Raw genomic sequence first — 16,081 nt, 5'->3', positions numbered from 1 at the left:
TAAATTATACTTTAATCATGTACATTTTATCTTAAAACTTTAAAGAATTTTAATAATGTAAACTTGATATTTGATATTTTAATCTATTATTGCGTCCTAAAAACTGTAACTTCATTTTCTATTTTGATAAATTTAAAATTCTAATAATTATTTTTAATTTACAATATTATTATGATTGTTAATTAATTGTAGAGTCTCTCTAAAGATGTCTATTAGCCGAAACAAATAAGACTCATGTTTATTATTTAATTAAAGATTAGCTTTGAAAGTACAAAAAAGCTTTATTTATTATTTCTCCTAATTATAAATATATTATGTCAAGCGAACATGAACATTGTTCATCTATGCCGCTGCCAAAGAGGATCTAACGCCACTATCATTGAATATTTCTTCATCTAACCACAAGCAGTCATCTTTTGTTCCGTTAAATTTATTCGAAATTATCTTATGTAGATCATAAAGTTGTAGCATGGTAGTTAATTCATCAGAAATAATCACTATATCAATGTTATACTGCCTTAATTTTATTTTATTTTTTTCGTTAAATGGGATGATCAGAACATGTCCGAAACCAAAAGAGAAAAAACTGGACTCCGAGTATGAAAAAGTTGATGCAGACATTAAAATGAAACTTGGAGAAGCGAATGCTCTTAGCTTACAGTGTTATGGTTGGAGCAACCAAAGGAACAAATCCATACTTAACTTCATTATTACTACACCAAACCTTGTGTTTTATAAAACATTGCCAACAAATATTTGTCGACATACCACAGAATAGATTGGTGAAAAAATCGATGAAATTTTGAGAGAAGTTGGTACTCAAAATTTTTTTGCTATAGTAACCGACAATGCCAGTGAAAGATACTTCATGAAAAGTACAAACCCTATTGTTAAATACATAACGCAACTGGAAGGAGATAAACCAAGGTTAAGCCAAGTAGCTGAATGCTTTTATGAGTTGGAAAGTAATTTTGAAACAGCCCTTTGCTTAATCAAGAGGAAAGGGAAGTAAAAAACTTTTTAGGTAGGAGAAAGCAAATGGCAATAAATCCAATTCGCCTTGCTGCAAATATTTCTAGATCCAAATTTTAATGGAATTCATCTTAATAGAAAAGAACAAATGCAAGGAACAGAGTTTATAGACAATATGGCTCTGTAACAAGCCCAGATGAGTCTGCAGAGGTGGTAATGGCAGAATTGGCCCTTCATTGAACAAAAGAAAGGTATTTGGAAAACTAATGTTCCGTTGTATGGTGGAAGGGGACTTGTTTTGGGTTGACATTAAGTAAAGTAGCGGTCAAGATACTAAGTATGCCTGCGTCGAGTGCATCAACAGAAAGAAACTGCAGCACCTACAGCTTTATTCATACTGCGAAAAGAATTCGGCTTTCGCCTGAACGAGCTGGTAAAATAACTTTCACCGCTATTAATTTGAAATTATTAGATTTTGCTACCAATGTGGAGGTTAATGATGGAAATGAACCCTTTCTGATTTTGAAGTGATTTGGAAACTATGCCACAGCTGTCTGATAATTCATTAGATTCGAACTACTCCTTGTTTAATTTTTCTTAGAATAATACTCGTTTTTATTGTTTTTTTTTTTGTTATTTATTTTAAAGAATTATTTATTTTTTTACGCCAAATATATTCTAAACATCAGAAATAAGTCCTCCATAGTAATTAATCTCATAAATATGAAGTATGCTACGTTACAGCCGTCAGGTTGACTTTGCGAAGCTGCATTTGTATTTAAAAGCTTGTTCTCAGAAAATCCTCAAAATCGAGAATATTCTCCTTTTTTTTTTCTCGAGAATTACCATTGGATCCAATTTTGTATCATCTGCTAGACAAGAAAATATAACAGTAAACTCATTTTTTCATTGCTTGTAGTTGTAACATTTACTCTTTTAGTTCCTTTCATGTTTCATACATGTTGCTAATTTTGGACAAAACAATAATTTTCTTTTTATCTTTTCTGGATCACACACTTTTTTAATTTTCTTATCTTTTCGTGCAAATTCTATGGTTGCTTTTGTGAAATTTTGAGTTTTTCTCGAAGCTCTAAATTATTATGATTCATCAATCTTCCACACCAACTTGGAGATGCTTCGCATTTATTACATTTTGTCGACTATCCTTGCCAAAAGTCAAGATCCTTCATTTTAAAGATCGATCTACCGCTCGATAAAAAAAATGCAGTAAAGTTTGTTGTAATTACTGAACATTTCTACGTAACATATGTTAATTTAAACATTTTTGGATTCGCGGTTTTCTTTTTATCCCTAGTTAAATAACAAAAGTATTAGATTTTTTTTCTCAAAAACTATCGGAACAAATTTCAATTTTGAATGAGGAATTGTTCTTAATGAGGAGCATATTTTATTTTTTCGATATTTCATATAGTTTAGAAACCGGCTGGGTGGATTTCATCGCGGATTTGACCAAAATATGTCAAATAATTGCGTTTATCCGATACCGTTATCAGTGTTTCAAAGTTATGTCTGAGTGTAGTGCTGTCTGGCTGTGGCAGAAAAAAATCGAAACATATAACTGTTTAATAAAACAAATAACCCGATAAAAGTATTAGATAGTTCCAAGTGGTTCATCAATGTTTGATTCTGATGATTTATCTCCATTTTCGTTATTGTCCAAATGATTACCAAAAACAAAAATAAAAGTCGTAGAAACTATTCTCAATAATAAAAGAAAAAATTCTTAGTATTGATTAATAATAATACCCACAAAAAACTATTTTTAAAAATATTCGGGGAAATATAGTAGTTAATAAATATAATAGTTCAAGGAAATTACAATAAATGAATTGAGTACAAACACGAAAAAAAGTAAGAAAAAGAAACATTACTAACACAATATTTAAATTTAGACGCTATAAAAAATTATGGGAATACATAAAATTTTATGTATAAAATTGATTATAAAACCACGAAATGTAAACCAATATTTGATAAGGAAATCGTGCTGAACTTCTATTTTTTGTTAGTGTTTTATTGTACAATTCTCATTTCTAATTCATTCCATGCAAAAACATCTCCATTTATCGCAACAGCTTTTTGATAATTTGTCAATAGCGTTTCCTGCGTAATCAATCGAAAATAAAAAGATAACGTTTTCCGTTTTAAAAATAAATCACAAAAAAAAGTACATTATCAGAAATACATATGGGAGCGAAAAAAAGAAATGTATAAAAAAATATATAAACTGTTATAAAATAACAACATACGTTTCTCCTCAATAATTTAACAGCAAAAAATCCTATACAGTTATTTTCCTCCTAAATCACTGATCGTAACAAAAGACCATTGTGCCTTGTCCATTCAATGCATCAACTGTATTCCCAATCCGAAACCGGGGGCCTACATACAAACTATTACTCCTGTATACACGCGTTTATAAAGTAGTAGAACTATTAAAGTAGGTGCAATTTTCCGCTAGCGAGCACACAATTTTTTTGTTGTTTAAGTTCCGGATACTATTTGCGATAATAATCGCATATTTCGATGGCACACTCATCAGCGAATGATAATGGATAAACAAAAAAAAGATGGTAGTAATATTATTGATAACGTATTTGTTCAATTGGATGCTTGTTATTTAAACGAATAAAATCTTCAATTTCGTCAATTAATAAAAAAACACAGGAAGTTAAACTAAAATGTAGTGTTATATAATGTAATTTTAAATGACCTGGGATTATAATCTTGGTTAGATTTTCAAATGATTTTTAATTATTTTAAAACCCATTTTATACGATTGCAGATAGTATTTATAGATTTGCAGATAATTTTCGACGATTTCAAATGATATATGTGAGTGATTAATAAGTAATAAATGGATAATGGAGGTCATTATCAGGAATGTTTCAAATTTTACATAACATTTTGTGGTATTGAAATGTTTAATAAACTTAACCTCCTTTATAAACTTAAACGCAATCAAGTAACTTGCAATAATAAGCTTGTTCGCGTAACCCTGTCAAAACCTTTTTCTTTGATATCACCAAATAGAACCAATAAACCAAAAAATGAATACAAATTTTAAGCGTTACTATCTACATCGTTTATACATATAAACAATTAAATTATTATGATTAATGGTGAAGATTAAAAAAGGAAAATTAAAAGTTTTGTACTTTCTCATTCTGGTAAAAATACCAATCTACTAGAATTTACAATCGAGCTGAAGGTGTAAGCGATAGTATACAATTCTATAGGTTTTTAATAGTATATTATTATATGAGCATATAATAAGGGCTATTATTCACGAAGGTTAAGTTTATGTCACGAGCGTAGCGAGTGGCATAATTAACCTGAGTGAATAATAGCTCATTATATGCGAGTAGAATACTATACTTTGTCCACGACTATTGAAATTGATTTCATAAATTTATTTTTTAAATAAATTTTATAAGGTAGTCGTGGACAAAGAATATTTAGAAAAGTTGCGGCATTATGGAACAACAAAGCTATATGTGGAGTTAAAGATGGTATGTTGTGTTATAAGCATATGCTTTTGGGGCGAAGCAATATGCCCTTACAATCATTACATACTTTTATTTTAAAAGAATAACAATTAGTGGTTTCTTTGCAATTCTATGATATAAATCACTGCAATAACAACCCCGATTAACGCTGTTTCTTGTGCATACATAACACACATACAATTAATTATTAAGTAGTAGTCGAACATTTGCAACTATAAATTAAGAATATAAAAAAATAGTTCATATCCCTTTTTAAAATTTTTTGTCAATAATTAATTACCAGTGCTTGCAACCCAAATTTTACGTAGTTATTTAAATACGAGTGGTAGTAAGACCCTTATTTGTCAGTTGAGAAGAGTGCGTACCGAATTGAAGCTTTCTCTTGTAAACTCTAAACGGTTTAGAATAATAGGTACACAGTATTTCACAGATACTAAGAAACAGCTGCGCACAGATGCTATTAGGGCACTTGTTTTCTTTGAACAGTTGACCCTTCAAAGAAGCCACGCGTTGGTACATGTGGTTTAAGGCATTTCGTAGCCGATGTATTGTCTTCCGAGAGCCTCAATCTTCGTCAAAAGCACGTACAAAAATTACAGGCAAAACAACACAAAAATGGTTCAGAGAAGTGATCCATTTCTTAAAAGATGTATTTGAATAGTTATGAAACTGAATGAAAAAGAGAATATAACTGTAATGCTGGTCTGTTTTGCTAATAGTCAGCTATTATATTCAAAGGCAGTTTTTCCATATGTTCAATGTTCAATCTCCGGCTGCTTTAGGGAGGTGGATTCCCGATTTATTGGTCAATCTAATACGAGCTAGTTGAAAATTGATTTTTTTTACGAATGAATACTTGCTACTATACGCGCTGTTATATTATTCATTCGTTCAAATTCATTTATTTGCATTTGTTGTATGCTACTTAGTTAGTCAACATTTTCTATGCGTTGTCCCCAAATACTACTCATATAGTACAGCCAATTGCTGTGTTTTCAATCACTAAAACCTAATTGAAAGGCGAGACTATTTGTGAAGGGCAAAATGAAAACACATTTTTTTCCTGTTATTGGACGAATGCCTAACTTCGTCAGAAAGTATTAGAAATGACTTTAAACAATACGATCTTTCTCCGAATGCGAAATTTTACATAATACGTTCAGAATTGATTAGAAATAATGTAATATTAGGAGTTATCAGCTCAATTTCTATGGACAATATAAATACACTAAAACAGTTTATTTCTCATTTTAAAGATACTTTAAACCCGTATCAAGTGATTGGATTCATGAGAATCCAATATTCCATGCGAAATTTTGTTTGAATTTCAAGATATTGTTGCTGATGGAATTACTGAATATCCACAAACATAATCGAATTTGACACTTCTTTAAGATATTAATATTTCAATGAAAGATTTCAATATAAACACAAAATTAACGATAGTCAGCCCAAATCTTCGAATCAACTAAAGTCTCTACAAGATTTGACCAACTTTCAAAGTTATTCATTCTACTGGAAACCCCGGTATCAAATTTGATACTTGTAATAAAAACTTCTTGACACCGCCATTTGTTATGTTATTTTAAAACTTTTTTGTTTTCGCCATGTTAACTTCACGTAACGGGAAGTAATTATTAAATTATAGATTTTCAAGTAGTTATTGAGAACTAGTACAGAAGTAGAACTGTTGTTTGTTCTGAAGTTGGTGAGGATAACATACAGAACCAGGATACAGATAATATTGATGAACAGCATAGTTTGCAGGAACCAAATAATAACTGGGATTCTTTTGATGATGGCTGCTTCAACATCTATGCAATTTGTCCAGGAATGTTTTTGCAGATAGTCCAGTAATTTGGGTGCATTCAACTGACATTGCAGCCGTATCTGTCGTGTAATGATCAACTTAATTATGATGCCAGATTCCTCGAAAGAGAGGAGAAAAAGGCTTTTTGGATTTTATATAACTGCGTTTATTTAATAATACTTATAACTAAAATTTTCGTGTTAACGCATCGCCGACTTACTCTATTCTCTTTCTACATGCTAATAATCCTCTTTAACCTACTTACTAATATTGCTGACTTATCTAAAATACTAAGGTAAATGTACTCGACTCCAACACGTATTGTTATTCAATTTTTCAATAATAAAATGAATAACAACTCATGTGTCCAGTACAGTCGCATCAACACCAAGTGCAGTGAACATCTCAAAGGTCAACTAAAGACCTAATGTCAAAAGTCCTTTGGAAACATAGCTTTTTATAGAAATGTCACTTTTTTTTTAAGAATACAACAGTAGTACTAGGGTTTAGAAACGAGAGGCGACTTACTGGCAACTTCAATGATTGGAAATCGTTACGTTGAGATTCGTAAGTACTTAAAAGTCGCCAGTGACTCTACACAATTGAATAAATGTTTCTGGAAAATACGTCCAATAGTTTCAGAAATTGAAAAAGCATGCCGGGAAAATATTCGCGACAAAAATGTTTCCATGGATAAGCAGATCTTATTTTACACAAGAAGATGTGTTAAAAAAACGGCTGAAGAAAAGTAAGCAAAATCCGAAAGGGTTAAAAATTTTTGTCAGAACGTATCCTGACGAAATCGATTTTGCACCTGAACCTGAAAAGCTACATATAGGTGGAAGATTGGTATTAAAGTTGTAATGTTGATGGATCGTTGTTTTATATCTATACCACTTTTCGATGTCCTAAGTCAAAGAGAATGTATCAGGATGGGCATTTTAATCATAAATAAGGTGCCAAAGAGGAAAGAACTATAAAAGAGAATGTTAAATCAGTGAAAAGCAGAAAAAATTATGTGAAATCAGATAATGTGTTCAGAAAACTAACTTTTTATGTTCATTGTGCTTTCTTGCAACATCATATAACAAAAATAAATGGTATAAAATAAAACAGAATGTACTATTATTATTAATATTGCTGTCGGACTGAGGGGAGCGGCCCCTCTCGTTACCGCGACCTATAAGATCTATTGTTACTTAAGCCCTCCAAAGGTTTAGGACAAATGAAGGTTCTTGATAAACTTTAGTATTGCTCCTAGGTATTGTTCATTTATGTCGGTAGGTATCAGGCGAACTTTGCCGAAAATTTTGTGTCTAAGGGTGCGTTTACGTTGGAGCTGCGATAAACGATACTAGCAAAATAACGAAATTGTTGTCATAGTTTTATATGCAAGTGTTTATATTGAAGCGACGAATTGTCACAAGCTTGACAGCCGACTAACGATAAGAGCGACGCTAATTGTATTCCCTATTTTCTTTGCTATTATCAGGTGTGGTCGGCATGGATATCGACTGTTTAATTAGTGAAATTTTTTTTAGTTCCCCCTTTGTGGTACCAAAAAGATAATAATTACCACAACAGATTTATTCTGACAAATCGTTTTGCGCAGCTCTTATCGCTGTTCTCATTGCTGTTCTTATCGTTTATCGCAGCTCTCGTTCCAATATAAACACCTGCATATAAAACTATGACAACAATTTCGTTGTTTTGGTAGTATCGTCGCTATTATCGTTTGTCGCAGTTCCAACGTAAACACACCTTAAGGGTCTCTGCTCTCTCGGTCTCTGGCGACGCATTCATATAGAATATGTTTAGCAGTCTCTGACTCGTCGTTGCAAAGTCGACAAGTTTGATCCTCAGCAAAGACATTTACATGCCATATCCAAAACAATGCCAAAACATTTCGTTCCGTATCACCACTTACAATAATCTAGGGTTTCCATTATTGACCGGCTCTGTTTGCATTTTCGGCAACTGCGTTTTTTCTGCGATCTCCAAATATTAATATCATATCTATTTTAATTTTTATCTATCTTTTTATCTAATTATGTGTACATCACAGTAAAACTACTTGTAGTGTAACGTAATATCAAATTTCTAGCATTTTTTTTTCCATAGCCACCTTGATTGATAGGTTTTAATCAAAATAAAGTAAACAATCCAAATCATAATGTACAATGGACATTGTACATTGTGAGTTACTATCAGCTACAGAACATTTAGTGTAAAAGAACAAAAAAATAAAGAAAAAAAAATGAAAGATCAAAAATAATTGAATTAAATTTAATTGTTTATTCGCGTTTTTCTTTTAAAACTAATTTAATACAACTGTTAATTTACACCTGCTCGAGAAATAACAAATCAAGAGGAACATAGCGTATTTTTTATACTATTAACCTAGCTTTATACTATTATCCAGCATTTCTAAAATTAATGGTCATCTGTAAAAAGTATTTTTTCTAAAACCGCGGCATCAAACATTTTTGATCATAGTATGCCAAACTGTACTCGCAACGGATGTAAGAAATTTTTAATTCTTGCACCCTCGACAAGTGATATGAATACATTTGCTGTTTGTGTAGAACACGCCAAGCCGTACTTGGAACATTTACACGTACATGGATATTCCGAAATGTCTGAACTGTTGATATCAATAATACTAGCAATACTACGATCTGCCACAAAATCCTAAATGTTTTCTTTTAGTTCGGGTGTACGAATTATCTTCTGATTCCTATTATTTCTGACATAAATTCCCTGTCTCACGTAAACGGCTTTCGATGTTTAGAAATGTTTTTCTATCAGGTTGTCTGCGGTTGGGAAATTTTTCGCAATATCGTCTAGCCGCTGAGTTAGTATTACCCAAACACTCTCCTAACGTTAAAACCATGCCAGTTTGCTCACTAAAACTGTAATTATTTGCCATTTTAAAGATCTGTGAGCGAAATTTAAAGGTTTACGACATAATAAAAAGCATTGATAGCGCGGTTGCATATTTTCAAATGTGTTCTTAAACGATTTTTCTAAGATATTGGTTTTGATGTTGCATTTATGAAAATATTTAAGAAAATGTTTAAAAAAAATTTTAACTTTCAAGGCCCTTATCTTACTCATTTAAGGGTTGAGACCAAAAATGTTTACACGAACCGTCATCATTTTTACTCTAGTATTTGTGATTAAAATTATACCACGACTTACAGAAACACCCTGTATAATTACAAAAAAAATATTTTTTTGACCCTCTAGACCGGAATCCCCCTTAAGACCAATCAAAAAATTAATTCAACTGTGCTTAATGTCCTATATGTAGCCCGCTTTCTTACTACCCTGCCCCTTTTATCTCGACTATTTGATACATCCCATTACCATCATGCGGTAGTTTATGTGTGACAACAAAAGCGCTATCTGGTTAGTTAATCCATGGGGTTTCTGAAGTTAGATAATCACGATCAAAGTAACAAAATTCATAATGCCAAACAATTTGCGTCTTATACTTTAAATCCCCTACATATAGTTTGCTTTAATTTGACACATAAAAGTCATTGCTGAGATATTTTCTGAAGTTGTCTTTATCTATGTACGTGTTTTTTATTTTATATGAATAAAAATTTTTATCACTTTTGTTTTATCATTCTTTAATTAAGAAACTTGTTGACGTTAAAAACAACAAAATTCCAAAAGTAGAAACAAATTACAAATTTTGCTCAAAATGTCCTCCTTCTCTTTCCCTGCAGGCGGCAGTTCTCCGCAATAATGACTGCCAAACTGAATGGAAATTATTCAGATTTTGCCGTACACTTTCAAAGCCATCTTTAATTCGTAAATGAAATTTTGCAAATTATGATGTAAAATTCTTTAAACAGACATGTATTTAAGGTGTTGCTGATTTGCCGGGTACTCACAGAGAGATTGTTTTCAATACGTTTCAAAATTTCATCTTCATGAGTGAAATCTTATTGAGGACCACGATCTTACATTTTGAGTTGTACCAGTTTCTCCAAGTCTTTGAACTACATTAATAAAAGTTTGTACATTTGTCAACCGGCGGTAGGGAAATTGCTCAGAATATTGTAGTCTTGCAGCATTAGCGCTGAAATCGTATTGACCATACAGTGTATTCATTATTAAGAGACTAAATTCTGAAAAATTCAATAGTTTTTCAAATTGACGTTTATATGTCAAATTAAACCAGCACATAAGCAAAGCCTGCTTAGTATAATTCATTAACCAGCAGTACTCAAACTTGCGAGCCCTAAACTCTATCGTATCATATCTTAAGTTAAGACAAAGAATGGGACATTGTGTTATAAGAATTTTTTATTCAGAAAAAGAACACCTATAACCCCTCAAATTTTTACTGCTCATACCTGATACACCCTGTATATCTATAAAAATGTACATCCTAGGTTATTAGATAAATGTGCTACTTCGATGAGCTGCTATCATTACTGTCTTGGCACATCTTAAGGCACCACGGTTGAATATTAGCTTGATGCTGGAAGAATCGCCGTTTTACTAATCAATAGAAACTCTAAGTTGTGAAAATCAATAATTGAATTTTTCTATGAAGTCAATCGCAATATTGGTATGTTATTAATACCTAAACTAGCCAATATGAGTATGGATGAGTGCTCAAAACAAACCATAATTTTATATATGTATAGCATAAATAGACCACTATGTTGAACTGTTGGATTTTGACAACACACTGTTATGAGAGAGGCGAGTATATGACAACTATGTTTTGCGATCTCAGCAAGTCCTTTGAGTGTGTGAACCATAATTTATTAATAAAAAAGCTAAGTAGATATGACTTTGGTGACAATAGTATTAAGATGATTCAATCGTAGTGGCAGAAGACAAATAGTCTGTTGTAATGATAGCTATTCTACATCAGAATGCATTTCTATTGGGGTTCCACAAGGGTCAGTGTTGGGGCCTCTGCTTTTCCTCATTTACATAAATACTTGTCTGCTTCAATATCTAAGTCTTTAATCATATTCTATGTTGACGACACTACTTTAATCAGCAGACATAAAATCCTCATTGATGCTGTTCCAGTAAATCGGTCGTCGCGCTCTGAGGCTGAGGAGTGGTTTGCGTGCAACGGCCTAAATCTGAATTCCAACAAAACAGCTGAAGCTGTCTTTACACTGAGAGGCGTTCAGGCAGATCTGATAGGTGAGTAATTCATAGATTTTTTGGGTGTTCGCTTGGACCCCACATTAAAATGGGAGTAGCATGTAAGTACACTTTGCGGAGGGCTGATCAGCAACATTTTTGTGTTGCGGATTTTGGGTGGCAATGTGTCGGGACCGATGTTGAGATCTGTTTACTTTGCGCTGCGTCAATCACTGTTATCATATTCTCTGTTGGCTTGGGGGAACTGCTCGGGTTGGTCTAGGGTTTTTCGGCTGCAGCAACGTGCCATTCGTGTCATATGTTGTCTGAAGTATCGAGACGAGTGCCGTGAATTCTTTATAGATCAGAAAATACTAACATTTCTCTCGCTATTTATATTAGAGTGTCTGTTATACTTACACAACAATGTAGATAAATATACTGCCCACAGAGATATACACAGTTACGGAACCCATAATAATCATAAGCTAATACCTAAATTTTGCAGACTCTCTAAGTCACAGAAAAATGTAGATTTTACTGGGCTCAACTTTGACAATAAATTACCTTTAACGGTTACACCTTTATCTGTGAGCAAGTTTGCAACATTGATAAAGTAATTTCTGCTGTTGAGAGGTTTCTATTCTTATTCGGAGTTCCTTGAGTATGAATTTTTTGAAAGGGATTTTGTAGCGTCGGTCGTGACAACATCAAATCATAAAATGATTTGTTCTTTTTTTTATCTTTGTAAGTTTTTTCTATATGACGAGTGTAAAAAGTGTATATTTTGAATGCACAAATAAATATTATTATTAATGTTCTCAGAAATTATGTTTAGACTGTCGCCAAAATATATAACATTTGGTCCATTACAATTTTCCAACAAATATTATAATGTAAGATTATACTTATTACTGTTATAAGAAATTAAAAAAAATATATGATCATTGATAAATTGCTACTATGATTGTATAGTTAGTGGAAGACAACAATTTTGTTTGAAAAAATTGTAACTTGACAGTAATAGTTATTTCATAAGGTAGCATATCTGTGTTCTTGATTTGACTTAAATTACTTAATATAAACAAAAGATGTTAAAAGTACACAGGTTGTTTTATTTCCGTAATGGAATAAGTTTTCATGCTTAATCAACATCATAATATATAAGCAGTCACTATGACCGACAGTAGGTGATAGTGTAACTGAAAAACACGTTACGTAGCTAATGGTTAAGTTTAGATAAACCTAGGCATACACAGAATAAGTTTCCTACAAACGTCCTCTATTCCAAGAATGTGTTGTATTTGGAGCTAGAGGTGAGATATCAGGATATGACATCTTAGAAGCAACATAACGTAATTATGGCTGCGCTACTTATATACGCAGCTACATAGAGAATGTCCATTTAATGCCTACTACCATAAGTCATAATATACAAACCGTCACAGTGATGGTTGAGGATATAAGAGAATGCAATATATACAAGCTACGCTAAGCAGAATGGCAGCTTGGAGTTTTACAGCTTTTCCCACACCCTACTATTTCCATCGGAGACTTCAATAGCCACCACTCCCTCTGGAAGTATCAAACGATAAAACAAAATAATTTAAGCATTATATTTGACAGAAAGAATAGACCAGACCTCTACTTTGTAACACAAAACCTAAACAACCAGTCCTTGCAAATAACGAGACAAGTGCTGAAGGACTTTTCGCATAGGTAACACCATCCAGTGATATACGAGGTCGGTATCGAAATATCAATAATACGGTCCATGCCACAACCTAGGTGGAACGTCAGGAAAGCGATTTCACAGGATTTCTCTGAGAAGCTTGGCAAGATAATAAGATAGATAGCGTCTGTGAGCGAAAACTACAATAGGTTCGTGAAAGCAGTTATGATAACAGCTAAGAAGAAAATTCCTAGAGGATACCGGAAAGAAGACATTCCTGGATGGAATAATGAATGTGTACAGCTAAAACCTGTATGTACATCAATCCGATATGGACTCTGGGAACTCAACAATACCCCATAAGTTACTTCAAAATATTGACAAACACTGGATTTTATAAATTAAACCTGAGAAACTTGGGGTCTTTTGAGAATGCTGGGCGAGAGTAACCTTGTTACCAAACCAAATAGAAGAATATCATTGTGCAGAGCTTTTCGCGGCAAAATGCACTTACCAACTCCCAGTTTTCAAAAGAATTTGCAATAAATGAAAACAACGAAGCTGCACAGATCAGATGCTTAGCCTTACCACAAACAACGAAGCAAGCTTTAAAAAATGCCTCAAAACATCCGTGGCCTTTGTGGACCTGACAGTTGCGTATGATACCTACAATAAACTCATAGGACATCAACTTCACAATGAACAAAAACAAAACAATGTAATCCACGTTTTTAGATATTACGTTATCTTTTCCTGAGTTCATTTCTCAGTAATGGATATCAGTGATGGGAACTGATATCAACAGGGTTATTTCAACCTTACTGGTATAGTGGTGATGCACCCCAGTTCATCAATTCATATAATTTGACGATCATTTACTTATCAACATCATATGCAACTATGATGTTTGAAGGAAGGTAAGTCACAGAAAGGTGTAGATTTTACTGCGCTCAAGTTTGACAATAAATTACCTTAACGGTTACACTTTTACCTGTGAGCAAGTTTTAAACATTGATAAAGCAATTTCTGCTGTTGAGAGGTTTCTATTTTTATTCGGAGTTTCTTGAATATGCATTTTTTGAAAGGGATTTTGCAGCGTCGGTCGTGACAACATCAAATCATAAAATGATGATCTAAATGTGATTTTACTATGTATTATGTGTTTTGTTCTCTTTTTTTTCTCTTTGTAAGTTTTTTCTGTATGACGAGTGTAAAAAGTGTATATTTTGGATGCACATATAAATATTACGAGTATTATTATTATGGCTTAAGTCTATCTTTATTAAAAGAACCGATTTGTTTATTTTTTCTTTTATGTTTTGTAATTCATATTCAGTTTTCTTGTATTGTGTTCCCTCTCTAGACGAGTTTCTTTTTTGTGTACAAGTTCATGAATTTTCGGGTTTTGTTAAAAAGAAAAAGACGAACATGTATTATAAAACTGAGCCGTGTTAAACTTCGTTCGTAATGTTCTTCTCTAGTATTATTTCTCAAATGTTATTAATTAACTCCAAATAGTAAAATAACGTTCAGTTTAATACAAGTAAGTGTTTATCATTCAGTTCGAAAAGTTCTTCATTCTCAAGTAAGTTTATTTCGGTATAAAAAAAATATACTACCTACTATAATTTTTAAGTTGTGAATATTTTCCCACCGAAATAAAGTGTTAGTTTTTTGAAATATAAGGATAAAGATAAACAGTTGTTTATGATGTCCTTCCTTAATATAACTAAATTAAAGAAAATTTCAAAAAGAACATTTAGGGCCATTTGACTGAACACATTTGAATTTTTGATTGATTAGTTAACGGTTTTTAATCAATAAATCTATAAAATTTTCAGCTACAAAATTATAATTTTACTGTTGGCGAATTTACATAAATTTACATGGAAGGTGAAGAAATGCCAGCTGACTACTGATCGACTGGAGGGACAAAATAGTCGATTGTGCCTAGTCCTTCTATCCTTTTTTAAGAATAGATTTTTTTATTTTGGCCTACCTTGAACCGATTGTAGATTTTCAAAAGAAAACCTTATACTTATCTTAATTTAAACAGAACTGATTGTGTGTGCCATTGTGCTTTAAACCTATTCAAGCCACAAAGAGATTCACAAAAAATTGAAGTTAGAATAAATTATCTAACAAAAAGTAAAGAAAAAAAATCTTCTAAATACTTTTCAAAAGTACCATAATATGAAGCCATTGTGCTATATCCCTAATCAAGATTATACATACCTAAAACTTTTAGTAAATTTTTTTATAAAAATGTTTTTAATTTATTCTAAATAGTTTTATTGAATTAATAATTAGTTCTTTCTTAAATATTGCGTTATATTACCAGTTAGGTCACATAAATGAGCCGCCCTGTATAGTAACTGTCACACAAGACAAAATTAATTCTGTTTTACTCCCCCGCAATGGTGACACAGGGAGAAACCATACAATAGAAAGGAAAATCTATTTCTATTCACTCAGCTATTAAAAAATATATAACCAAATCGCATATAAATACACATATTATGTTATTTATACCACTTAAATGTTAATTTGATTTTTTTGTTAATGATTTATTTTGTGTTTACGTTTCATACCGTATTGTTTTCTATACACGTTTTACCTTATATACTGACCTTAATAACGATGAATATCCGTCGAAATGTACCACATAGCGATGTAAATCCGAAGAACTGGTCTTAAAAAACTAGTTATTAGTTACTTATAACATGGTAGTACCAAAAATGGACTTTTCTTTAGAAACAAACCGACAACCTACGCCTTATGAACGTACTAAACACTGGACGCCATTTTAGTTTACTAATGTTGTCTTTGTCTATGATTTTTCTTTCTCTCTTTTTTGTACTTTGAAGAAGATATTGGGGAACGTTCAGAAATTTTTATTTTCGTTTTTTTTAATCGTTTATTTAAATTATTTTAAGTTCATAAATTTACTCAATTAATTATTTACTCACATTA

The 16,081-nt window shown here is 32.0% G+C and overlaps 1 protein-coding gene across 1 annotated transcript in view; it reads right to left on the bottom strand.

Moving 5' to 3' along the window:
* The window catches only part of LOC111414186 (Tyrosine-protein kinase Src64B), a 31,606-nt gene extending 15,720 nt beyond the window's left edge, over positions 1–15,886 (bottom strand). The window contains exon 1 of the mRNA XM_023045478.2: positions 15,739–15,886. The gene's annotated coding sequence lies outside the window, so the exon portion shown is untranslated. The remainder of the gene's footprint in view (positions 1–15,738) is intronic.
* Between the last annotated feature and the right edge of the window lie 195 nt (positions 15,887–16,081).

This window comes from Onthophagus taurus, chromosome 1, assembly GCF_036711975.1.
Source record: "Onthophagus taurus isolate NC chromosome 1, IU_Otau_3.0, whole genome shotgun sequence".
Lineage (NCBI taxonomy): Eukaryota > Metazoa > Arthropoda > Insecta > Coleoptera > Scarabaeidae > Onthophagus > Onthophagus taurus.
Note: the sequence above shows the minus strand (reverse complement) of the source record. Positions and strands in the feature narration are given on the sequence as shown.